The sequence below is a fragment of the Pseudophryne corroboree genome, chromosome 11 (assembly GCF_028390025.1).
Source record: "Pseudophryne corroboree isolate aPseCor3 chromosome 11, aPseCor3.hap2, whole genome shotgun sequence".
Taxonomy (NCBI): Eukaryota; Metazoa; Chordata; class Amphibia; order Anura; family Myobatrachidae; genus Pseudophryne; species Pseudophryne corroboree.
In genome coordinates this window covers 139,510,992-139,535,940 of record NC_086454.1, presented here as the reverse complement: position 1 = coordinate 139,535,940, position 24,949 = coordinate 139,510,992, and the positions used below count along the sequence as shown (strand labels likewise).

At 47.5% G+C, this 24,949-nt stretch overlaps 1 pseudogene; it reads left to right on the top strand.

Moving 5' to 3' along the window:
- The first annotated feature begins 21,705 nt into the window (after window positions 1–21,705).
- LOC134971302 (5S ribosomal RNA) lies at window positions 21,706–21,823 on the top strand (annotated as a pseudogene).
- Window positions 21,824–24,949: the final 3,126 nt, after the last annotated feature.

The following is a 24,949-nucleotide window of genomic DNA, read 5'->3' as shown; positions in this document are numbered from 1 at the left end:
TCCAAGATGGCTTCTGCCATTCCTTCCAACAACAATGCATATGAATGTCTATACTCAAGTTGCTATTAATGTAACCAGAAGCATTGGCACCGTCACAAGAGAGCGGTCAATTATTTTATCATTATTTAAGACAACCATCAGAGTACTGATGTGAAAAAGCAGTCACTCAAACTCATGTACCGGTATAATAAAATATAGACACCAACTAATTCCGCACCACTGTAAAAATACAGCTATTGTTTTCTCTACAATTGACATTGTTACTTATTTTATTGCTGTAGGAAATTCAACACTGTTTTCTTTATCAGTGTAAGGACATGCATCAGTCATACTGTTCTTTTATTACAATGACACAGACAGCGTTCCAGGATACTACACCCACTTCATAGTGATTCATTATTTAGTCCTGTATAAAAACGTCCAACTTTTGTCAGAGTAGGCCAGTGTCTCATATCTCCAGTACACAGGGACAACTAACAGTGCATATTTTCCAGGTCTCCTAGTTGGTGCACAGGTATTCATTACTGGCTGACACATTTTAAAAGATCAACAGGTGGTGCAAACCTATTTCAGGCGATCTGTAAAACATTACATGGGGTGCACACAAATATGACGAATCAACCGTCCTGCCGACTGACGATTTGGTAAGGGTTATGCCTAAATTACATTTGTATACACACTTATCAATCGCTCAGCCTGGTCTCCATATCAAGATGATGCCTCTGGCTTTACGTCCAAACCTGCACCTGCACGCTCCCGAAACAGTCAGTTGCCGGCTCACCCGCCTGCATGATATGTTGGCTACACAGCTCAGCCATTGGCTCCAGGTCCGCGACTACACAGTGCAGTGCTCACATGAGCGTGCCGGGCGCACTATGCTGTGATTGGCTGGCCGGGTAACACAACCCTTGAGGCTGTGTGCTGGTGGTATAGGTGAAGCTGCGGCAGCTCGTCCTTGTGTGTGACTTTGGGTTGTTCGGTCATATACACTGGCAGATATGCATGATATATCTAAATGATATACTGCATCTGAGTGCAGTATGGCTGAGGCAATATATTTGAACAACGTCCTTCACAGATATATTGTGTGTACACACCTGCACTTGCACCAGACAATGTATCATTCGTCAACTGTACGGATGGTATATCATCTAGTGTGTACCCAGCATTATGGGTCCCGGAGGACTGGATATGGGAACACTAGAGAAAGGTACAGTATTAAGGGCCCATTAAAAACTGTTGCCAGAGTGACGCACAAAAATGAAATATAATCAATTCTATATTTCAAAGAATACACACATCATGCAGAAAGCATATCATGCAGAAAGCGTACCTCCAAAATGTTCCAGTGTAGGTTAGACAGTTCTGATTTGTAGGGATGTCCTGCTGTACCAACAAACGGTGAGTTTGTCCTGACAGAGATGAAGTTAGACGGTAACCCCCAGTTTACCGTAATGGGCAGGTGGCACAGGTACCTGCTTCTGGTGTATGCAGTAGTTACACTATGGGGGGGAATTCAGTTGGGCACGAGGTTTAGCAAGCAAAAAACCTTGCATACCTCTCGCCCAATTTTGGATTACCGCAGGTATTTGCGCTCCCAATAAGCGCAGTATTGTGAAACGAGAAGAAAAAGATACTTACCCCTCCGGTGGTCTCCGCGGCTCGCCGTGGTCTCTTCTCCATCTTTGCACTGGGGAGGGGACTTCTGAGAGATCTAGTTGGGGGGTGATCTCGCACACACACACATTACTACACTCACCGCTGCTGCAGGAGTCTTGATTCCGACACTGGAGGAAAAGATACCACTTCGGAAGGTAATTACAGACAAAGTCAATTGGAAACTTCCAATTGCTTAATTAGTTTTCAGGGGGGTGCCAGAGCCAGCCCCGGTAATTTTTCTTAAAAATAGCTATATTAGGAAAAATCAGACATGCTCTGGAAGTGCATGAAAAAAACCACTGCATCTCATTTTCTGTCTCAAGTGAATAGCAAAACCCAGCTGCTGCGGGAAAAGCCCTGCACCACAGTTTTTTTTTTTTACATTTCCTGCCCTCAACTGAATTTCCCCCATGTGTTCAGTGGCAGAGCTCTTCTGTAAAGCAAGACCTGTCATCAGGGGCTGCAGCATTTTCCTAATGCAACATTACCACATAATGGGGGTAATTCAGCATCAGTAGCAGTTTTGCGATTTTAGCAAAACTGCTAGTGTTTACAATCTCATGCTGGGAACGCCCAGCACAGGGAAAGGCCGCCTGCATTGCAATCACATCTCAACTGCATATGCAGGCACACCAACACCATTTTTCCTGACGCAGGAAACACAGGCGATGTCATCCAGTCACCCCAAAAGCAGCATTGACACACCTACGTTTCCCACTCCACTCCCCACCAATGCTGCGCCGAATGTCCGCCGCCTGTCAGCGACTATGCGATTGCATCATGCCAGGATGCAATCATATAGTGAAAGCCTGCACATGTGCGATGTGGTCGCAGCGCATGCGCAGTCAGCAGCAACTTGGCCGATCTGCAATATACCGATTGAAGCTGAATATCCCCCATATGCGGAAGGTTAATTTAGGTTTGAGACTTACATGTCCATTTAACGTCCATGGCCTATGTGTTTGTCATTCTAGTATCACAATGGTACACACAGCTTTATTCAACTCATTAAATAAAATGACAGCTGTCTAAAAAGAATAAAAAACAATTATATCAGTCTCTCACAGACAGTTACAGCACAATGATCATTAAACTCACTGCTTGCCTCCTGTATCAATATTATATTATACAGTGTGACAGCAAACAGTGTTCTCATTGCACTATATATTTATATTCACCATGAATAGTACTAACACTCTAAGCAGGAGTTGCCAATATTTTATTAACGTTCTAGAGGAGATCCCTGGCCCTGCACCTGCTGCTCACTACTGTCATTTTCATCATTGGGCCTTGGGGATACTGAGGCTATAATGAGGTTGATCTCACAATTAAATATATCTCCAAGCCCCTGGACCTCCCACTTCACTGTCTCGCAGGGTAGAATTCAATTGTTTGAAAAGTCGGTTGGGTGTCTGTTTGTTTCCCTGACTATTAGATAGGAAAAAACAAGACACCCACCTGACTTTTCAAACAACTGAATACCCTCCATAGAGTTTGATGACAGATAAGAACCTCTTTGCCCATCTAGTATGCCATTTTTCATTTATACGTTTGGCAATTTTAACTCTATTTCTTCTTTTTCTTTGTTAGGTCTTTGTAATGATAGTCTTATGTTTATCCCAAGGATGTTTAAATTGCTCTACTGAAAGCTAGATATACACTATAAGATGTGTCCAATCTTTCTGGTTGGAGGGAGAATCTTGTAATATATAGGAGCAAATGACAATCAACCATTTGTTCCCAAAAGCCAAATGGTCAAAAATAGTAGATTGGATAAATTGGTTAAATCAAATGAATTTAACCAATTTGTCTGATGACCATTTTTGTCTGTTTTCCAGTGTTTGGGAGTAAATGGTCAATTGTCATTTGCTCCCATATATTATCAGATTTTCATTCCAACCACAAATATTGGACAGATAATCTTATAGTATGTATCCAGTTTAAGCCTCAACCACTTCTGTGGTACTCCACTGGTAACCTTTCCCTCCTGTGAATATACTCCATTTACTAAAACTGTTTTTTTATCCTGCAACCAAGATCTAGATCTTATCCATTCAACAGTCCCAGAATCCAAGGCCGAGCTTTCCAATTTATTTAGCAAACTGCAATACGAGACCGTGTCAAAAGCCTTACTAAAGTCTAGATAAGCTATAGTACATCTACGGCCCCCCTTTATCTATTCCTTTTGTCACCCAGTCAAAAATATACCGTTATGGTAAGAACTTACCGTTGATAACGGAATTTCTCCTACTTCCACAGGTATCCACAGGATAACATTGGGATATGCCGAAGCGACAGCGGAAATGGCACCAAATAGTCACAAGCTTTCTGGCTGAGGCACCAACAGGCTAAAAGCTTTGACTGTTCCCAGAATGCATAGCGCCGCCTCCTCTATAACCCCACTTCCGTGCACAGGAGCTCAGTTTTGTTAACCAGTCCAATGCAGTAGCAGGTAAAAGAGACGACAACCATTAGTAGCCACATACATCACATTCTCACGAAATGCCATACAAACCCAAAGAAGCCCAGTGTACCTCGCAGAAAGATTTAACAACGGTAAGTTCTTACCATAAATCTCATTTTCTGCAGCGGGGTACACTGGGTTCCACAGGGAATAACATTGGGTATGTCCTAAAACAGTTCCTCATGGGAGGGGACGCACTGTAGCGGGCACAAGAAGCCGGCGTCCAAAGGAAGCATCCTGGGAGGCGGATGTAAAAAAGGCATAGAACCTTATGAACGTGTTCACTGAGGACCACGTAGCCACCTTGCACAATTGTTCAAGGGTCGCACCACGGCGGGCCACCTAAGAAGGTCCAACAGACCGAGGAGAATGGGCCTTGATAGTAGCAGGAACTGGATGACCAGTCTGTACATAAGCATGTGCAACCACCATTCTAATCCATCTGGCCAGAGCCGGCCAGCCACGTTTGTGTAAACCAAACAGTACAAAAAGAGAATCGGACTTCCAAATGGAGGCAGTTCTCTTCACATAGATACGGAAAGACCTCTCTTTGGAAGATAATTCAGGAGAGGCAAAAGCCAGAACCACGATTTCCTGATTAAGGTGGAAAGAAGACACCTCCTTAGGTAGGTACCCGGGACGTGTTCACAGAACCGCCCGGTCACGGTGAGAAATCAGATAGGGTGACCTACAAGACAAGGCACCCAAATCCAACACCCGTCTAGCAGAGGCAATAGACAGCAGAAACAATACCTTAAGCGAAAGCCACTTAAGGTCTACAGATTCAAGAGGCTCAAATGGAGACTCTTGTAATGCCTCTAGAACCACCGACAAGTCCCAAGGAGCCACAGGTGGGACATAGGGAGGTTGAATCCGTAAAACACCCTGAGTGAATGTATGAACATCAGGCAGAGTCGCAATTTTTCTCTGGAACCAAATAGACAAGGCAGAAATATGAACCTTGATGGAGGCCAGACGAAGGCCCAAGTCCAGGCCCTGTTGTAGAAAGGCCAAAAGTTTGGCAGTACTAAACTTGTAAGCGTCATGACTGTTAGATGCGCACCAAGCAAAGTAAGAATTCCAGACACTATGATAAAGGGCCTTCAACATGGTTTGAATGACCGCCTCAGAAAATCCTTTGGCCCTCAGAACGGAAGCTTCAAGAGCCACGCCGTCGAAGCCAGCCGGACCAAATCCTGATATACACAGGGGCCCTGAACGAGAAGATCTGGGCGCTGCGGAAGTAGAAGGTGATGCTCTATCGAGAGACCCTGAAGCTCTGAGAACCAATGCCGTCTGGTCCACGCGGGAGCGATCAGAAGCAGGAGTCCTCCTTCTTACTTGAACTTCCTTATTACTCTGGAGAGGAGGGACACCGGAGGGAACACGTACGGCAGCCGAAAGTTCCATGGAATCGCCAGTGCTTCCACGAACACTGCTTGAGGATCTCTTGTCCTTGCTCCGAAGACCGGAACCTTCAGGTTCCACATCTGGGAGGCCCCACTTGTCCACTAGGAGTTGAAATACTTCTGGATGGAGGCTCCACTCTCCGGCGTGTACGTCCTGATGACTGAGAAAGTCTGCTTCCCAGTTTAGGACCCCCGGAATGAACACCGCCGATATGGCTGGCAGATGACGTTCTGCCCACTGAAGAATCCTTGATACTTCCCTCATTGCCATGCGGCTTTGAGTGCCGCCTTGATGATTTATGTACGCCACTGTGGTGGTGTTGTCCGACTGTACTTGAACAGGTCTGTTCTGCATTAAATGCTGGGTCAGGTTCAGTGCATTGAACACTGCCCGCAGTTCCAGAATGTTTATCCGGAGGAGAGACTCCTCCTTGGTCCATTGATCCTGAAGGGAGTGTTGCGCCAACACCGTGCCCCAATCTCCCAGACTGGCATCCGTCGTCAGCAGGACCCAGCTGGTGATCCAGAAGGGACGGCCCCTGCTCAAGCGTTGGTCCTGCAGCCACCAACTCAGTGACAGACGGACCTCCGGAGACAAGGAGATCATGTGAGACCTGATCCGGTGAGGCAGATCCTCCCATTTGGCAAGAATCAGTTTCTGCAGAGGGCGGGAATGGAATTGAGTGTACTCCACCATGTCGAAAGCCGACACCATGAGACCTAGCACTTGCATTGCCGAGTGTATCGACACTTGTGGACGAGATGGGAAGCATTGAATCCTGTCCTGAATTTTCAGGACCTTCTCCTGAGACAAGAACAACCGCTGGTTGTGAGTGTCCAACAACGCCCCCAGGTGCACCATGCTCTGAGCAGGGACAGGGAAGATTTTTTTCCAGTTAATGAGCCACCCGTGGGCTTGCAGAAACTGGAGCGTCAGATCCAGATGGCGTAGGAGAATTTCTGGGGAATTCGCCAGGATCAACAAGTCATCCAGATACTGAAGGATCCTGACCCCTTGACGGCAGAGTACAGCCGTCATTACCGTCATGACCTTTGTGAAGACTTGCGGAGCCGTGGTCAAACCAAAAGGTAAAGCCCGAAATTGATAATGGAGGTTGCCCACAGCAAACCTCAGGTATTGCTGATGCGACATTGCAATAGGAATATGCAGGTAAGCATCCTGTATGTCCAGGGAGTCCATATAATCCCCGGGCTCCAAGGCCAGAACAATAGAGCGAAGAGTTTCCATACAAAACTTGGAGACTCTCACAAATTTGTTCAAGGACTTGAGGTTGAGAATGGGCCGAGAGGACCAATTCGGTTTCGGGATTAGGAACAGCGGTGAATAGTACCCCTTGCCTCTCTGAGCTAGAGGCACCTGTACCACCACTCCTGTGTCCAGGAGGGACTGTACCATCAAATTAAGAGTTTTTGCCTTCACCCGATATGAAGGGACGTCTGTCATGCAAAATCGATGAGGGGGACAATTCTTGAAGGATATGGCGTAACCGTGAGTGATGACTTCCCATACCCAGGCGTCGGAAAGTGGTCTTCAACCATTCCTGGGTAAACCCTTGAAGTCGGCCTCCCACCTTGGGATCCCCCAGGGGGAGGCCCGCCCCGTCATGCAGCAGGCTTGTCAGTTTTGGAAGCAGACTGACGGGCAACCCAGGCACGTTTAGGTTTGGGCTTAGTGGTTTTGGAAGTGCGAGCCTGTTTCGGGTACGCCTGACCTTTTGCTTTACCTGAAAGGACGAAAGGAAGTACTCTTAACCTTCGGCACTGAAGGAGCAATACTAGGTAGACACACTGTTTTAACAGAAGTAAGTAAGCCACTATCTTGTTGAGGTCCTCTCCAAAAAGAATGTCTCCCTTAATAGGGAGCACCTCCAGGGTTTTCTTTGAATCCAGATCCACAGACCAGGACCGTAACCATAGAATCCGGCGAGCGAAAATGGACGTAGTAGAAGCTTTGGCCACCAGAATACCGGCATCAGAAGCCGCCTCCTTAATGTAATGAGAGGCCGTGACACTATACGAGAGACATTGTCTAGCATTATCAGAAAAATTGGAAGGCAGCTCTGCTTCCACCTCCTGAGCCCATGCTTCAATAGCTTCAGCAGCCCATGTTGCTGCAATAGTGGGCCAATGAACAGCTCCTGCTAGGGTGTAAATCACCTTTAAGCAACCTTCCAGACGCTCATCCGTCGGTTCTTTTAGAGAAGTGACGGTAGTTACAGGCAGAGCTGAGGATACCACCAGCCGCGCCACTTGTGAATCCACCCGCGGGGGCGTTTCCCAATTCTTACTTTGCTCCGCAGTGAGGGAATAGCGAGCCAGCATTTTCTTGTGAGGGGTGAATTTCTTTCCCGGATTTTCCCAGGATTCCTGATGTATGTCAACCAAATGGTCAGAATGAGGTAAGACCTGTTTAACGACCTTCTGACATTTAAATCTGTCCGGTTTCTTAGAGGTAGTGTCAGGCTCTGGGTCATCAGTAATGAAGATTAGCCTGATAGCCTCCATTAAGTCAGGAACATCCACCTGTAAGACAGATTCCCCATCAGAAGTATCTGGATCAGAGTCTGTGGGGTCAGTATACACGCCATCTTCATCAGACGAGGTAACTGGGACGTGGGTGGATTGTGAGAAAGCAATGGCCCGCTTAGAGGACACCTTGGTCTTAGGCAGGCGAGGGTTAGATTTGTTTATTCAGTGATTGGTTGAATTGCTGTAACTGAGTGGACAGGTGATCTGCCCATGGCGGATTAACCACAGGGACCATAAGTGGTTGTACCAGCACATGAGGTCCCACATGGGGCGTAAGTTTAGTTACCAGCGTACTTAACAATGTGGAAAAAGTAGCCCAAGGTGGGACATTTTGAATCCCCGTTGCCACAGTCCCACTGGGGGTAGAGAACCCCCAGAACCTGAACCCTCAGCTGCTGTGTTTTCCTCTAACACGTCTGCAGCGTCACCACCACGCAATGTGTGATCAGCCCCAGCTCCGTCGCCCTTTGTAGCTGACATACCTGAAAGCTCAATTTACGGGCAACCTACTGTAGTACAATATCAGCAGTCTAATACCTTAACAAGAACCCCCTGTGCAGTGTATTAGCACAAACAGAGGATTCAAGAGGTATATGGTGACTGAAAATCACAGAGAAAAAATAAGAATTTACTTACCGATAATTCTATTTCTCGTAGTCCGTAGTGGATGCTGGGAACTCCGTAAGGACCATGGGGAATAGCGGCTCCGCAGGAGACTGGGCACAAAAGTAAAGCTTTAGGACTACCTGGTGTGCACTGGCTCCTCCCCCTATGACCCTCCTCCAAGCCTCAGTTAGGATACTGTGCCCGGACGAGCGTACACAATAAGGAAGGATTTTGAATCCCGGGTAAGACTCATACCAGCCACACCAATCACACCGTACAACCTGTGATCTGAACCCAGTTAACAGCATGATAACAGAGGAGCCTCTGAAAAGATGGCTCACAACAATAATAACCCGATTTTTGTAACAATAACTATGTACAAGTATTGCAGACAATCCGCACTTGGGATGGGCGCCCAGCATCCACTACGGACTACGAGAAATAGAATTATCGGTAAGTAAATTCTTATTTTCTCTGACGTCCTAGTGGATGCTGGGAACTCCGTAAGGACCATGGGGATTATACCAAAGCTCCCAAACGGGCGGGAGAGTGCGGATGACTCTGCAGCACCGAATGAGAGAACTCCAGGTCCTCCTCAGCCAGGGTATCAAATTTGTAGAATTTAGCAAACGTGTTTGCCCCTGACCAAGTAGCTGCTCGGCAAAGTTGTAAAGCCGAGACCCCTCGGGCAGCCGCCCAAGATGAGCCTACCTTCCTTGTGGAATGGGCTTTTACAGATTTTGGCTGTGGCAGGCCTGCCACAGAATGTGCAAGCTGAATTGTACTACAAATCCAACGAGCAATAGTCTGCTTAGAAGCAGGAGCACCCAGCTTGTTGGGTGCATACAGGATAAACAGCGAGTCAGATTTTCTGACTCCAGCCGTCCTGGAAACATATATTTTCAGGGCCCTGACTACGTCCAGCAACTTGGAGTCCTCCAAGTCCCTAGTAGCCGCAGGTACCACAATAGGCTGGTTCAAGTGAAACGCTGAAACCACCTTAGGGAGAAATTGAGGACGAGTCCTCAATTCTGCCCTGTCCGTATGAAAAATTAGGTAAGGGCTTTTATAGGATAAAGCCGCCAATTCTGAGACACGCCTGGCTGAAGCCAGGGCCAACAGCATTACCACTTTCCATGTGAGATATTTTAAGTCCACAGTGGTGAGTGGTTCAAACCAATGTGATTTTAGGAACCCCAAAACTACATTGAGATCCCAAGGTGCCACTGGAGGCACAAAAGGAGGCTGTATATGCAGTACCCCCTTGACAAACGTCTGAACTTCAGGAACTGAAGCCAGTTCTTTCTGGAAGAAAATCGACAGGGCCGAAATTTGAACCTTAATGGACCCTAATTTTAGGCCCATAGACAGTCCTGTTTGCAGGAAATGCAGGAAACGACCCAGTTGAAATTCCTCTGTAGGGGCCTTCCTGGCCTCGCACCACGCAACATATTTACGCCAAATACGGTGATAATGCTGTACGGTTACATCCTTCCTGGCTTTGATCAGGGTAGGGATGACTTCATTCGGAATGCCTTTTTCCTTCAGGATCCGGCGTTCAACCGCCATGCCGTCAAACGCAGCCGCGGTAAGTCTTGGAACAGACAGGGTCCCTGCTGGAGCAGGTCCCTTCTTAGAGGTAGAGGCCACGGGTCCTCTGTGAGCATCTCTTGAAGTTCCGGGTACCAAGTCCTTCTTGGCCAATCCGGAGCCACGAGTATAGTCCTTACTCCTCTCCTTCTTATGATTCTCAGTACCTTGGGTATGAGAGGCAGAGGAGGGAACACATACACTGACTGGTACACCCACGGTGTTACCAGAGCGTCCACAGCTATTGCCTGAGGGTCCCTTGACCTGGCGCAATACCTGTCTAGTTTTTTGTTGAGGCGGGACGCCATCATGTCCACCTTTGGTTTTTCCCAACGGTTCACAATCATGTGGAAGACTTCTGGGTGAAGTCCCCACTCTCCCGGGTGGAGGTCGTGTCTGCTGAGGAAGTCTGCTTCCCAGTTGTCCACTCCCGGAATGAACACTGCTGACAGTGCTATCACATGATTTTCCGCCCAGCGAAGAATCCTTGCAACTTCTGCCATTGCCCCCCTGCTTCTTGTGCCGCCCTGTCTGTTTACGTGGGCGACTGCCGTGATGTTGTCTGACTGGATCAGCACCGGCTGACCTTGAAGCAGAGGTCTTGCTAGGCTTAGAGCATTGTAGATGGCCCTTAGCTCCAGGATATTTATGTGAAGTGATGTCTCCAGGCTTGACCACAAGCCCTGGAAATTTTTTCCCTGTGTGACTGCTCCCCAGCCTCTCAGGCTGGCATCCGTGGTCACCAGGACCCAGTCCTGAATGCCGAATCTGCAGCCCTCTAGAAGATGAGCACTCTGCAACCACCACAGGAGAGACACCCTTGTCCTTGGTGACAAGATTATCCTCTGATGCATCTGAAGATGCGACCCGGACCATTTGTCTAGCAGATCCCACTGGAAGGTTCTTGCGTGGAATCTGCCGAATGGGATTGCTTCGTAAGAAGCCACCATCTTTCCCAGGACCCTTGTGCATTGATGCACTGAGACTTGGCCTGGTTTTAGGAGATTTCTGACTAGTTCGGATAACTCCCTGGCTTTCTCCTCCGGGAGAAACACCTTTTTCTGGACTGTGTCCAGGATCATCCCTAGGAATAAAAGTCGTGTCGTCGGGATCAGCTGCGATTTTGGAATATTGAGAATCCAACCGTGCTGGCGCAGCACTATCTGAGATAGTGCTACCCCGACTTCCAACTGTTCCCTGGATCTTGCCCTTATCAGGAGATCGTCCAAGTAAGGGATAACTAAAACTCCCTTCCTTCGAAGGAGTATCATCATTTCGGCCATTACCTTGGTAAAGACCCGGGGTGCCGTGGACAATCCAAACGGCAGCGTCTGAAACTGATAGTGACAGTTCTGTACCACAAACCTGAGGTACCCTTGGTGAGAAGGGTAAATTGGGACATGTAGGTAAGCATCTTTGATGTCCAGAGACACCATATAGTCCCCTTCTTCCAGGTTTGCAATCACTGCTCTGAGTGACTCCATCTTGATTTTTGAACCTTTGTATGTAAGTGTTCAAGGATTTTAGGTTTAAAATTGGTCTCACCGAGCCGTCCGGCTTCGGTACCACAAATAGTGTGGAATAGTACCCCTTTCCCTGTTGTAGGAGGGGTACCTTGATTATCACCTGCTGGGAATACAGCTTGTGAATGGCTTCCAATACTGCCTCCCTGTCTGAGGGAGACGTCGGTAAAGCAGACTTTAGAAAACGGCGAGGGGGAGACGTCTCGAATTCCAATTTGTACCCCTTAGATACCACCTGAAGGATCCAGGGGTCCACTTGCGAGTGGGCCCACTGCGCACTGAACTTCTTGAGACGGGCCCCCACCGTGCCTGAGTCCGCTTGTAAAGCCCCAGCGTCATGCTGAGGACTTTGCGGAGGCGGGAGAGGGCTTTTGTTCCTGGGAACTGGCTGTTTGTTGCAGCCTTTTTCCTCTCCCTCTGCCACGGGGCAGAAATGAGGCGCCTTTTGCCCGCTTGCCCTTATGGGGCCGAAAGGACTGCGCCTGATAATACGGCGTCTTCTTAGGTTGAGAAGCTACCTGGGGTAAAAATGTGGATTTTCCAGCAGTTGCCGTGGCTACCAGGTCTGATAGACCTACCCCAAATAACTCCTCCCCCTTATAAGGCAATACTTCCATGTGCCTTTTAGAATCCGCATCACCTGACCACTGCCGCGTCCATAAACCTCTTCTTGCAGAAATGGACAGCGTGCTAACTCTTGATGCCAGTCGGCAAATATCCCTCTGTGCATCACGCATATATAGAAATGCATCCTTCAAATGCTCTGTAGTCAGTAATATACTGTCCCTATCTAGGGTATCAATATTTTCAGTCAGGGAATCCGACCACGCCAGGCCCGCACTGCACATCCAGGCTGCGGCGATTGCTGGTCGCAGTATAACACCCGTGTGAGTGTATATACATTTTAGGATATTCTCCAGCTTTCTATCGGCAGGTTCCTTTAGGGCGGCCGTATCAGGAGAGGGTAGTGCTACCCGTTTAGACAAGCGTGTGAGCGCTTTATCCACCCTAGGGGGTGTTTCCCAACGTGCCCTATCCTCTGGCGGGAAAGGGTACGATGCCAATAACCTTTTAGGAATTATCATTTTTTTATCGGGGGAAACCCACGCCTCATCACACACTTCATTTAATTCCTCGGATACAGGAAAAACTACAGGCAGTTTTTTCTCACCAAACATAATACCCTTTTTAGTGGTACTTGTATTATCAGAGATATGCAATACATTTTTCATTGCTTCAATCATGTAACGTGTGGCCCTAGTGGAAGTCACGTTTGTCTCCTCATCATCGACACTGGAGTCAGTATCCGTGTCTGTGTCTGCCATTTGAGGTAACGGGCGTTTTAAAGCCCCTGATGGCGTTTGAGACCCCTGGACAGGCACAAGCTGAGTAGCCGGCTGTCTCATGTCGTCAACTGTCTGTCGTAAAGAGCTGACACTGTCACGCAATTCCTTCCATAAGCTCATCCACTCAGGTGTCGACTCCCTAGGGGGTGACAACTCTATAATAGGCAATTGCTCCGCCTCCATCTCATTTTCCTCCTCAAACATGTCGACACAATCGTACCGACACACCGCACACACACAGGGAATGCTCTGATAGAGGACAGGACCCCACTAGCCCTTTGGGGAGACAGAGGGAGAGTATGCCAGCACACACCAGAGCGCTATATATAGACAGGAATACCACTATAAAATGTGTTTTCCCTTTATAGCTGCTGTTAGTATTAAAACTGCGCCAAATTAGTGCCCCCCTCTCTTTTTTACCCTTTTCTGTAGTGCAGGACTGCAGGGGAGAGTCAGGGAGACGTCCTTCCAGCGGAGCTGTGATGGAAAATGGCGCCCGTGTGCTGAGGAGATAGGCTCCACCCCCTTCTCGGCGGCCTTTTCTCCAGCTTTTTGGTGAGTTCTGGCAGGGGTTAAAATACATCCATATAGCCCTGGGGGTTATATGTGGTGTATTTATGCCAGCCAAGGTGTTTACATTGCTGCTCAGGGCGCCCCCCCCTAGCGCCCTGCACCCTCAGTGACCGAAGTGTGAAGTGTGCCTGAGTAACAATGGCGCACAGCTGCAGTGCTGTGCGCTACCTTGTTGAAGACTGATGTCTTCTGCCGCCGATTTTTCCGGACCTCTTCTTGCTTCTGGCTCTGTAAGGGGGCCGGCGGCGCGGCTCTGGGACCGAGCTCCGAGGCTGGGCTTGTGTTCTGTCCCTCTGGAGCTAATGGTGTCCAGTAGCCTAAGAAGCCCAAGCTGGCTGCAAGCAGGCAGGTTCGCTTCTTCTCCCCTTAGTCCCTCGATGCAGTGAGCCTGTTGCCAGCAGGTCTCACTGAAAATAAAAAACCTAAAACTAAACTTTCACTAAGAAGCTCAGGAGAGCCCCTAGTGTGCACCCTTCTCGGCCGGGCACAAAAATCTAACTGAGGCTTGGAGGAGGGTCATAGGGGGAGGAGCCAGTGCACACCAGGTAGTCCTAAAGCTTTACTTTTGTGCCCAGTCTCCTGCGGAGCCGCTATTCCCCATGGTCCTTACGGAGTTCCCAGCATCCACTAGGACGTCAGAGAAATACCCAATAAGTATATCCTGTGAAACACCTATATTAAACAATAACCCTGAAACACTCAGCCCCTCAGGGTACAGAATATAGGGATAGCAATCTGAGTGCGATACACGGAATGGAAATCACGCAGCAGCTGTATATGCACACACACATACACACAGTCACATGTACAATGCAGAAATTATGACATGCAATAAAACGGCACTGGACTAGCAATACAAAGTTATACTACAGTGAGTACAGCTATACAATCAATAGATAACTCAATGCACAGTAAATACTGGATGTATATCACAGAGTACTTGTACTACATAACCCTGACTAAATGCACTGTTTCTTAACTAACACTGTCAGCAGACATGTAGAATACTTAAGTGTCCTGTAAAATGCACAGCACTGACATGCAGGCGGCTTTACAGTGGAGGATTTGCCCAAACAGTCCCAGGATCAGCTCAGCATGCAGGAAATGGCGCCCAAACGCTGACAGGGAGTGAGGGAGAGAGAGAGAAGCAGATCCAGGGCGGGAACATTTACTCTAAATGGTGCCCTGAGGCTGGGGGAGGGGCTACAGGTCAAAGCCTTATCCCCGTGCTGGGCTTCACCACCGGGTACTGCGGACAATGTAACAAATGGTTTTTAGTAAAACCGACCTGTGCCCTTGCCCTGGTGGTCTAGTGGGGTCCCTGTACTACCACAGTGTCCACAGTACTCCCACCGGCTGCGCCGGATCGCAGTTTCCAGCGGGTCCCGCCTGGGGGACCCTCTTACTTCCCCCCAAAGTGCGGCTACGCGATCCTGGAGAGCTGCGGTGGGGTGTGTGACTGACTGAAGCAAACCGGAGCCTCTGCTGTAAGTACCCGGCAACCAGGGCGCAGGAGTATACAGCGCCGCTGGGGGAGGTGGTGGAGCTGCAGCAGGTGATGTCTAACTGACATCTAACACTCACAGTGTCTCTGCTGCAGCCCTTGAAGTCTTCAAAGTTCACTTAAGAAAGCTCTTCTGTGGGCTGCTGGAGCAGCCCACCTGTTGTATGCCTGCATTGCATGGCACCAACTACAAAACTGAGCTCCTGTGCACGCAGGCGGGGTTATAGAGGAGACGGCGCTATGCATTCTGGGAACAGTCAAATCTTTTAGCCTGTTGATGCCTCGGATCAAGATCCTACTCTACACCTGATGTTATTACCTGTGGAACCCAGTGTACCCCGCAGCAGAAAAAGAAGTGTCTTATCGGGTAAGATAAGATCTCAGTCATGTCAGTGGAACCAATGAGAGATATAAAAAAAGCAATACACGGAAAGAGGTATATAAAACATATAGGGGGTAATTCTGAGTTGATCGCAGCAGCAAGTTTGTTAGCAACTGGGCAAAACCATGTGCACTGCAGGGGGGGGGGGGGGGCGGATATAACATTTGCAGAGAGAGTTAGATTTGGGTGGGTTATTTTGTTTCCGTGCAGGGTAAATACTGGCTGCTTTATTTTACACTGCAATTTAGATTTCAGTTTGAACACACCTCACCCAAATCTAACTCTCTCTGCACATGTTATATCTGTCCCCCCTGAAGCACAGTTGCCGACTTTTGGGCTGCTCTCTCCGGGAGAGAGCAGCCAGTCGGCTCAGCAAGGGGGCGGGCACGCCGGGCAGTGAGCTGATGTGAGGAGGGGGGCGGACCGGAGGCGGCACGGGGGCGGGCCAGAGGAGGGACAGGGGCGTGGCTGCTGGATCGCGTCATGCAAGCCACGCCCCCCACTGTGCAATGCCGCAATTACCGGCATTATACAGTGGGGGGCGTGGCTTGCATGACGCGATTCAACAAGAATCGCGTCATCGCCTGCCCGGACCGCCCACTTCACTCGCTAAGTGGGCAGCCGGGAAGGGGGGGACCCCTGTAATCGGGAGACTTGCCTGCTCTTCCGGGGGGCCGGGAGGGTCACCCGAATTTCGGGAGCCTCCCGGCGATTCCGGGAGGGTAGGCAAGTATGCCCTGAAGTGCACATGGTTTTGCCCAATTGCTAACAAATTTGCTGCTGCGATCAACTCAGAATTAGGCCCATAGAACAAAACTACTTCGGATCATTGTTACAGTTGTATGCAATTCTGCTAGTGGTAAATCAAAAAGAAACTGTACAAATAGGAATCAGCTCAAATAATAAAAAAGGATGTATAAAGTAATCAGAAAGTAGGTATTGTAAAATAGCAGTGGGCAACACCCTAAAGAATTGTTGAAAATAAAACAAGGAAAATTTCCTATGGAACAAAACCCAGGGAGCTGCACAAACAAATAATACGCATAATGTTGCTCCTAACAGAAATTCATATCTCCTTGACTAATAGGACAAATCCTTTCTGTGATAAAGGAAACTGGTGATTAATCATAGGAACAGCAGCTTGTACGGTTTCATAGTTCATTTGGGTAGATGTGGGGGGTCAGCACTTGACTTACTGAATGAAACTCAGGAAGTTTGCTCACAGCCATCACTGAAGAGATTGAAAATCTGCTCATCCGCTTCCCTGTACTCCTCTATTGTCAGATATTGGGGATGTGTGTGTAACGTGGTTCTTGGGACACATGTACATAAAATAAACATTTCTGGCCCACACCTCACAAAAATTAACAAAATCAGTGGGGGGGGGGGGGGGGGGGGGAGACAAACAAATTAATATTGTGTCAGTGGCTGAAATTAATTAGTGGAATGAAACAGAAATTATTGTACATGATAGTGTAGGTGGAAGATGTCTGAACATGCCATTTGTGGGTGGAGCTAAATGTGCATTGGTTATACCGGTTTGAGAGCTGTACATAAAGATCCTGTTTGTACGTACAGTGAAGGAGACACTGTGATAGGTCCACTTTCTGTAACACACTGGTCAGGAGGCTCAGGTTACCTCCATGAAGACCTGAGCTCTTGTAGCTTCACGCGTGTGGCAATACTATTTACATTACATTTTTGTTTGTACTGATGTAGTCTGCTCCATGAAAGAGTTAAAAGGGAAAAAAAATGCACTCTAGGATGCAGAATTCATTTATTTACCTTCAAACAGTCAGAAACGGAAAATCAAGCATTGCAACGGTATTATATACACTGCTCAAAAAAATAAAGGGAACACTAAAATAACACATCCTAGATCTGAATGAATGAAATATTCTTATTAAATGCTTTGTTCTTTACATAGTTGAATGTGCTGAAAACAAAATCACACAAAAATTATCAATGGAAATCAAATTTATTAACCCATGGAGGTCTGGATTTGGAGTCACACTCAAAATTAAAGTGGAAAAACACACTACAGGCTGATCCAACTTTGATGTAATGTCCTTAAAACAAGTCAAAATGAGGCTCAGTAGTGTGTGTGGCCTCCACGTGCCTGTATGACTTCCCTACAACGCCTGGGCATGCTCCTGATGAGGTGGCGGATGGTCTCTTGAGGGATCTCCTCTCAGACCTGGACTAAAGCATCCGCCAACTCCTGGACAGTCTGTGGTGCAATGTGGCGTTGGTGGATGGAGTGAGACATGATGTCCCAGATGTGCTCAATTGGATTCAGGTCAGGGGAAAGGGCGGGCCAGTCCATAGCATCAATGCCATCGTCTTGCAGGAACTGCTGACACACTCCAGCCACATGAAGTCTAGCATTGTCTTGCATTAGGAGGAACCCAGGGCCAACCGCACCAGCATATGGTCTCACAAGGGGTCTGAGGATCTCATCTCGGTACCTAATGGCAGTCAGGCTACCTCTGGCGAGCACATGGAGGGCTGTGCGGCCCCCCAAAGAAATGCCACCCCACACCATTACTGACCCACTACCAAACCGGTCATGCTGGAGGATGCTGCAGGCAGCAGAACGTTCTCCTTGGCGTCTACAAAGAATTTAATAAGAATATCTCATTCATTCAGATCTAGGATGTGTTATTTTAGTGTTCCCTATTTTTTTGAGCAGTGTATTATCAGTAATAGCCAAAACAAGGAAGTCAGGCATGTTATAATGGTACAGCCCACTTGCTTCACTGCTGCAGACACTATACAATTTTTATTTAACTCTTATTATTATTACATTTTATTTACAAGGCGCCACAAGTGTTTTGCAGCGCCGTACAAAGGACAGTACAGGGAGACAAAACTTAGCATTACAGTAAATAAATAACAAAAATAGAGTACAGGTAACAATGAGCACCACAATTCTCAAAACATAATGGTGGTCATTCCGAGTTGTTCGCTAGCTGCTTTTGTTCGCAGCGCAGCGATCAGGTAGAAAACCGGCAGTTCCGTGCATGCATATGCGGCGCAATGCGCACGCACGACTTAGTTTTACATGGGGTCTAGCGAAGCATTTCAGTTGCACTGCTATCCGCAGAGTGATTGACAGGAAGAGGGCGTTTCTGGGTGTGTACTGACCGTTTTCAGGGAGTGCTCGAAAAAAACGCAGGCTTGCCAGGAAAAACGCAGGCATGGCTGGGAGAATGCAGGGCGTGTTCGTGACGTCAAAACAGGAACTGAACAGTCTGAAGTGATCACAAGCGCTGAGTAGGTCTGAAGCTACTCTGAAACTACACAAAAAAAATTTGTAGCCGCTGTGCGATCCTTTCGTTCGCACTTCTGCTAAGCTAACATAAACTCCCAGAGGGCGGTGGCTTAGCATTTGCACGGCTGCTAAAAACTGCTAGCGAGCGATCAACTCGGAATGAGGGCCAATATAGACAAGATGTATGTAGCGAGGGAGTAATCAGCGTACTACTTGGGGCTGGTGGCCAAGATGGAGAGGAGCCTTGCCCAGCAGGAGAAAAAATAAGATTTTACTCACCGGTAAATCTATTTCTCGTAGTCCGTAGTGGATGCTGGGGACTCCGTAAGGACCATGGGAATAGACGAGCTCCGCAGGAGACTGGGCACTCTAAGAAAGATTTAGTACTACTGGTGTGCACTGGCTCCTCCCTCTATGCCCCTCCTCCAGACCTCAGTTAAGGAAACTGTGCCCGGAAGAGCTGACATTACAAGGAAAGGATTTTGGAATCCAGGGTAAGACTCATACCAGCCACACCAATCACACCGTATCACTTGTGATAACATACCCAGTCAACAGTATGAACAACAACAGAGCATCAGACAAACCTGATGCAACCATAACATAACCCTTATGTAAGCAATAACTACATACAAGTATTGCAAAAGAAGTCCGCACTTGGGACGGGCGCCCAGCATCCACTACGGACTACGAGAAATAGATTTACCGGTGAGTAAAATCTTATTTTCTCTAACGTCCTAGTGGATGCTGGGGACTCCGTAAGGACCATGGGGATTATACCAAAGCTCCCAAACGGGCGGGAGAGTGCGGATGACTCTGCAGCACCGAATGAGCAAACACAAGGTCCTCCTCAGCCAGGGTATCAAACTTGTAGAACATTGCAAAAGTGTTTGAATCCGACCAAGTAGCTGCTCGGCAAAGTTGTAATGCCGAGACCCCTCGGGCAGCCGCCCAAGAAGAGCCCACCTTCCTTGTGGAATGGGCTTTTACTGATTTTGGAGGCGGCAAGCCAGCCGCAGAATGAGCCTGCTGAATCGTGTTACAGATCCAGCGAGCAATAGTTTGCTTTGAAGCAGGAGCACCCAGCTTGTTGGATGCATACAGGATAAACAGCGAGTCAGGTTTCCTGACTCCAGCCGATCTGGCTACATAAATCTTCAAAGCCCTGACTACATCTAGTAACTTGGAATCCTCCAAGTCACGAGTAGCCGCAGGCACCACAATAGGTTGGTTCACATGAAAAGATGACACCACCTTTGGCAGAAATTGCGGACGAGTCCGTAATTCTGCCCTGTCCATATGGAAAACCAGATAGGGGCTTTTACATGACAAAACCGCCAATTTTTTACCACTTTCTACGTGAGATATTTTAACTCCACGGTCTTAAGCGGCTCAAACCAGTGAGATTTTAGGAAACTCAACACCACGTTAAGATCCCAAGGTGCCACTGGTGGCACAAAAAAGGGGCTGAATATGCAGCACTCCCTTTACAAACGTCTGAACTTCAGGTAGAGAAGCTAGTTTTTGTATGAAGAAAATGGATCGGGCCGAAATCTGTACCTTAATGGACCCCAATTCTAGGCCCAAAGTCACTCCCGACTGTAGGAAGTGAAGGAAACGGCCCAGCTGGACTTCCTCTGTAGAGGCATTCCTGGCCTCACACCCAGCAACATATTTTCGCCGTATACGGTGATAATGTTTAGCCGTCACGTCCTTCCTAGCCTTTATCAGCGTAGGAATAACCTCATCCGGAATCCCTCTTTTCTACTAGGATCCGGCGTCCAACCGCCATGCCATCAAACGCAGCTGTGGTAAGTCTTGGAACATACAAGGTCCCTGCTGCAACAGATCCTGCCCTAGAGGCAGAGGCCATGGGTCCTCTGTGGGTATTTCTTGCAGCTCTGGATACCAAGTCCTTCTTGGCCAATCCGGAACAATGAGTATTGGGGGTCATTCCGAGTTGTTCGCTCGTTATTTTTTTCTCGCAACGGAGCGATTAGTCGCTACTGCGCATGCGCAATGTCCGCAGTGCGACTGCGCCAAGTAAATTTGCTATGCTGTTAGGAATTTTACTCACGGCATTACGAGGTTTTTTCTTCGTTCTGGTGTTCGTAATGTGATTGACAGGAAGTGGGTGTTTCTGGGCGGAAACTGGCCGTTTTATGGGTGTGTGCGAAAAAACGCTACCGTTTCTGGGAAAAACGCGGGAGTGGCTGGAGAAACGGAGGAGTGTCTGGGCGAACGCTGGGTGTGTTTGTGACGTCAAACCAGGAACGACAAGCACTGAACTGATCGCACTGGCAGAGTAAGTCTCGAGCTAGGGAAAGTGTATGGTTCTTGTATAGTACAGGAGCCAAAAAGAAAAGAAAGACTATATGTCTTTTCCGGGGCACACTTTTATTGTAAAATAGGTAGTCTTGTAATGTTTAAAATGTAACTTTTATTAGTGGTCCTCTAAAAAAATTGCTATAAGGCAAAGGGCAGAGTAACAGTAATGTTTAACAAGCAATTGTCATAGGATTTTGTCTATCCCAAAATATAAATTAATTAGTTAAAGTTAGGTGATATAAATTAAAACTTAATGGCTCCCCATTGACTCCAAATAGCCACAGGTGTTATTTACTTATTTATACATTTATATCACTCAATCTTTTTGAAGTTTAGTCCAGGGGGCCGTGGAAGCCTCTGGATTTTGGAAACCATCAGGGAATATCAGAGGCCGCCAGTGTTTGGACATAAGAGCATCCAGCAATCTCATCAAAACACTTTGGGATTTCTCAGAGCCCAATACTTGGTTCTAGATACCATCTAAGCAGGATATACCTACCTGCGGTCAAACCACACTGAGTATGCCCAACCTCGTCTGATCTTGGAAGCCAAGCACTGTGGGCCAGGTCAGTACCTGGTTGGGAGACCACCAGGGAATACTTGGTACTGCAGGTACTCCACTCCTCTAATTCTTCGATCACTACATTCAACAGACTGTTGGATCAATCAGTCATGAAATTCCATCAAGCAGATCCACGCTCCAATCATAATTTGTCTAGATCAGAGAAAATAGCGTTGAAAAATCTTAGCCGCTATGAGGATGTGGTCATTCGCCCCGCCGACAAGGGGGGCGGGGTTGTGGTCTTAGATTTGGCATACTACAAGCAGGACATCTACAATCAATTGTCGGACGAAGCGACGTATGAAATATTAACGACAGATCCAACTGCGGGATACAAAAGGGAAGTAGACGAACTCTTAAACGAGGCCCAAGCCAAGGGTACGATTTCCTTAAAATTGAGCATGTCGTTAAAACAGAGTCATCCGGTAGTCCCGGTGTTCTTCACGGTCCCCAAGGTCCATAAAAATCAGGAGTTTCCCCCAGGCCGGCCCATAATATCGGCCAAAAACTCCATATTCCAGCCCATATCGATGTTTTTGGACGCCATACTCCAACCGATGGTATCTAAACATCACAGGTACATTAAAGATACCACCCATTTTCTCAACAGGTTGGGGATGGTAGAGCATATTCCACCAGGATCCCTCCTCTGTGTGGTGGATGTATGTAGCTTATACACTAGCATCCCGCACAGGGAAGGACTACTAGCGATAAAAGGGTTCCTGAGTAGAGAGAAAATGGAGACCATTGACCTAGATCTATTTATGCGATTATCGGAATTGACCCTCCTCAGGAATTATTTCCTATTCAATGGCCAATTTTACCGCCAAAAAAACGGGTGCGCCATGGGGAGCAACGTCTCCCCATCGGTAGCGAACATTTTCATGTTCCAAGAAGAAGAAGAGATCTTCTTCAATGTCCCAGAAACAGCTGCCAACATTCTCATGTACACTAGGTTCATAGACGACCTCTTTCTGATTTGGACAGGGACGGAACGTCAATTTCAGGACACCATGAATGCAATTAACGCCAGAAATTCACCCATTAAATACACATTTCAAATCAGCAACAATTCGGTCAATTATCTGGACGTCAAAGTTACCCTAAAGGACAATGGCATCGTCACGGGTTTATACACCAAACCGACCGACAAAAACACGTTCCTGAGATCCAATAGTCACCATCCCAAATCCCTCAAAAAAGGGTTACCTAGGTCCCAGATGATTAGAGCCAGCAGAATCATCAGTGACCGATCAACGGTAGAAGCGGCACTGGACGACATGATCCAGAAATTTGTCATCAGAGGATACAATCTGAACCAGTTAATGCAACAGAAGAAAGAAGTCTTGATGATGCCTAGGAGGGACCTTTTGTTGAGTCGGAATAGAACAGAGGAGGCTTTAATTCCGTTTGTTAGTCGACATAATACGGTCAGTACGGTTCTACCAAGGGCAGTGAGAGCCCTCTGGCCGGTAATTTCCACCGACGAAAGCCTCCAAGGATTAGCCCATAAGCGCCCTCTTATGTGTTTCACCCGAGGCAAGAGCATCAGGGACCAAGTGGTCCATGCTGACATCACGGACTTCCATCCAGAGATGAGAGAAACCGGCGGCTTCCTTAAACGACCACCGGGATGCTATAAGTGCCCCAAGTGCACTACGTGCTCACACATGATTACAGGCGTATCCTTTAAACATCCTCATTTGGACTGCACGTATAAGATCAACCATGTACTGACGTGTACATCGACACATATAGTATACATAATCAGCTGTCCTTGTAAGTTACTTTATGTGGGCAAGTCTGTTCGGTCAATCAGAGAGAGGATGGCCCTCCACCGGTCGGCCATTAAACAAGCGACCAGTGGGAAGGGCACTGACCAGCCGGTAGCGAAGCACTTCTTGGAGAAAGGCCATTCATTAAGTGATCTACGACAGATGGTAATTGATCACATCCCCAAAAATCATAGAGGAGGTGACAGGGACGGACTCCTGTTGAAGTTAGAAGCCAAATGGATCTTTCGGCTGAACACCATTAACCCCCTCGGTCTTAATGAAATTATGCCGTGGAATGTTTTCCTATAAAGGTGGCCCGATTGTGTACCAGCTGCTCCTTCGCCACATTGGCGTCCAAAGACTTTTCCCAAAGAAAATGTTTAATATCTCTTTAAATTCAAAGTTTTTTCATCTTATTCCTCTTATTCTGCATCTATCATCTTTTTGACACCTCCTACACGGGAATCTTCTGCCGTCAGGGCGCTCCAGCATCAACATCCGTCACCTGCTCTAAACACGTTTTACACACAGTCACATTGTCACCTTTTGAAACTCAACTTCACAGTTATACCACTTTTTTCCAGCCTTGCCGTCTGGCATTTAATTATTGCTGAGGGGACTTAGTACTTTAGAAATTCCCGTTTCACCCACATCACGTCATTATCATATAACACTCCTCCGGCACTTAATAGTGCCATGGAGTTACATCACTTGACATTAATTCACCCACTGGATTAATGTACTATTCACTTAAAACAGCACAGCCGTGTATTATTTACGACACGGCAGATAAGTTTACCATCAGTGCTAACACACATTATTATTGCAGGCCGATGTCTTTTATTAGTATCACGGCATCAACCCAGGGGTCTGACATAATGGTGCCAGGGTCCCCACATTTAACACAATCCGCGGCGAGCTGCCGCATTCTCATAGACAGCGTTACTAGCATTATCACTGACGGGCAGAATTCTCCAGTGTGGCCTTTTCATATGTTTTCTTCCTCTTAATCCTCAAGTCTTCTCACACGAGTGGTACAGGTAGTAGTTTGTTTTGCTTCTTTCTCGTCAGCTGACAGGACGGTCGGGCGTCATGGTTACCTTGACAACCCGACGTCCTGTCATCAATGACGCACATGGTGCGCGCCGGACCTGAGCTCCGTGAACGGAACCCGGGGCGGCGTCTTTCACACGGCGGGCTTCTTCTGGGTATATAGGTAAGGTCTTCCCTTCTTAATTCATTGCTGCTTATCCTTGACAAAGGGGTGTGCCAACCCCGAAACGTTAGAGTTCGAGTGTTATTTTTAATACACTATTTTTGCATCAAGCCTCTGAGTGCCGCAGTTTTTTTGCTCATTTATATATATATATATATATATATATACCAATCTCTTAAGACAGCATC